This window comes from Neolamprologus brichardi, chromosome 4 (assembly GCF_056152115.1).
Source record: "Neolamprologus brichardi isolate AB-2024 chromosome 4, ASM5615211v1, whole genome shotgun sequence".
Lineage (NCBI taxonomy): Eukaryota > Metazoa > Chordata > Actinopteri > Cichliformes > Cichlidae > Neolamprologus > Neolamprologus brichardi.
Genome location: NC_142107.1, coordinates 21,936,272 through 21,939,281, shown reverse-complemented (window position 1 = coordinate 21,939,281; position 3,010 = coordinate 21,936,272).

The window sequence follows — 3,010 nt, the reverse complement described above, 5'->3', positions numbered from 1 at the left end:
ACCCAGTCACTTACAGCTGCTTCTTTTTGGCATTACATTGTAAATTCTGTAGTTTTTTTGCTACGGGACTTATCCAGAAATCAGTTGTGTATTTGAGCATTTTTCTTTTATTCTAAAATGTAGGTACATATGTTCAAAGGACATTTAAAATACAATGGCTTGACTTGATTTGTTCAAAGGTTTGACAGTGCTACTAAAAGTAAAGGCATTTAAAAGTGTTCTACTCTTAAAAGTTGTAATAAACACACAATACAGTGCAAGATTTGATTTTGATTTGATTTATTATTGATCTAAATGTTCAGGACTGTATCTCAACTTCCATCAGCTAAACAAGGACCAGAATTAGTAAGACATTGCAGTAAGAATGTGCTTTTACAAACACAAACTTCAACTTTTGGCATCTTCAGCCAACTCATGTAGCCTAGTCCAAAAATACAGGATATGCGCTAGGTTTTGGTAAAAACGACAAAAAGCCAGTTTTTTTTTTTTGTTTGTTTGTTTTTTTTAGAAATGTGCAATTTCTAATAACTTCATGTAAAGTTCAGTGGCAGAATCCCAGCAGACTGGCTTTTGAAAATGATTTTGCTCCATTACAAAATTCAGATACTCCTGTATGTTTCAGTCCCCACATACAACTACTGACAGCCTAGACTCAGGAAAAGCGTCCAGTTCAGATTGTTGAATCAGGAATCCACAGTCCCTGGAGCCGTATCTGTGGTCAATGGAAGACAATTGCATTAATATAGGTTTACACATAAAGTAATTATTTGATCATTATTATCCATTACCTGTGGGGTAGGTAGTACAGTTCATTTGGCACACCTCCTGGACATGAAGCTGTTCTTGAGGGACGAATCCGATGAGTGTTCCACAGCTTCACACATTCATCAAGATCCTTTTGAACAATGTCAGTGAAGCAAAATCTCAAAAGGCACTGATGCTCATGACTTCCATTGAAGTGTCCTGCATCTCGAAGATCCGCAAACAGCTCCAACCAAAACTGAGCCCTAGAGAAATTGTTATTACTATATGAGTGACCTTCGTTGAAATATTTAATGCAGTATTGTAGGTTGTCTGACCCTTCAGCCTGGTCTGTGTGCCGCAAAAGCTCCAGAGACCGTCCACAGGAAGCACACTTCCGGTATTTCAGACAATCCCTTTCCGTCAAGGATTTTTAATTTGTTGTGGTTTTTTAATTTGTTGTGGATTTTTAATTTGTTGTGGATTTTTAATTTGTTGTGGGTTTTTAATTTGTTGCGGTTTTTTAATTTGTTGCAGTTTTTTAATTTGTTGCGGTTTTTTAATTTGTTGCGGTTTTTTAATTTGTTGCGGATTTTTAATTTGTTGCGCTTTGCACTTCCCAGCCACCGTACCATCTTGACATGTGCACTGAATTCATGGAAACACTTTATGGCAGAAAACAAGATACTAAAACAATACAGAATAACGGTGGAGTCACTAACATCACAGAGCATAGGTGTGTGACCCAAACAGTGTTGGGGAGTAACGGAATACATGTACCGCCATTACGTATTTAAAATACAAAATATGAGTAACTGTATTCCGTTACAGTTACCGTTTAAAAAGGTGGTATTTAGAATACAGTTATTTTGTTGAAATAAATGGATTACACGGCGGTACTTCCCTGTTTCATATTGTCGCGGGTCAGGCCTGATTGGGTTTTGTTTGACAGCTACGTTCTGTCGTTCCAGGTGGCAGCGTTACGGTTGCCATGGTTACAGGGTGACGCTCTCGCTCTGCGTGTTTCCTGGGTGAGAGAGGTCTTTTTGTTGTTGTTGTGCTAAGCTAATAGGCAAAATGCTACCGGTATAGCTCTAAAGAATGTAGCATCATAGGCAGTGTAGTCCGTGCTGCAGGGAGAATGGACTGCCATACACGTTATGTGTCTGTGAGCGAGGGAGGGAGAAAAAGGAAAAGTACAAGCTGTCATCGAGCAAAAACGGGAGCTGGAAGCATGTAAATATAATAATAACCACTGCAGCCAAGAAGAGTGCCTGACGAGCCCAGTTGTAAGTAAGCTATTAAGACTCGACTGTACACCGTGTTCGTGTTTTCCTCCAAAAACAATAGGTTCCGTTGGAGCAGCCTTTTAACGCCTCTCTCTGTCTCTCGCAAGCAAAGTTGACCCACACAACAAAGTAAAGCTAGTTTTCGGCTACGAGCCCGACACAGAACCCAACGTATTAGCCAGAGGTCCCTTTACTACGGTTTGGAGCCGCGGACCTTCAGTAACAGTAATGAAATACAGCAATAGTGCATTCACGTAGTTGTAAACAGCATAATAATATATTAAGTAATCCAAAGTATTCCGTTACGTTACTCTCATTGAGTAACGTAACGGAATACGTTACAGAATACATTTTGGGGCATGTATTCTGTAATGGAATACATTTTAAAAGTAACCTTCCCAACACTGGACCCAAACTAACATGCTAACCATAGCATGCTGCTAAAGCCGTAAACAAATACTTACACATGTCTAATTTACTGTACTACACAATGTTGTATGCTTTCACTTTCCAACCGTAATGGTTAATATATGCTATATAATGGATGTGATTGCTATTATATTCTATTTCGGGTAAAGAAATGATCCGACAGGGAGACGTGGCTTAAAGCGAGTGAAAAGAGTCCACCTGTATTGACACACTAAAACATGTAATTAATATCATTTTATTACTTTTTTAAGACATTCAGTCTCTAATTCCTCTGTTTTCATGTTGCAACGTCACGAGCTCACAGTTTCCTGCTTCTTCCTTGCTGAAACACACACACAGCCACACATACTCAGCATCCTTTCAGCCTTTAAATCACTGTTAAATTGCAAAGTTCTTTTAAATGCCAAAAATACTTATTTTATATTACAAAGACGTCTTATAGTCATTACAACAAACACAGGGATCCTTGACATACTCAACACAAAATCCTACACAATTTTGACAAATTTAACAAGCGTCCAATGCTAAGGTCTATGGAAGAAATATAGTAT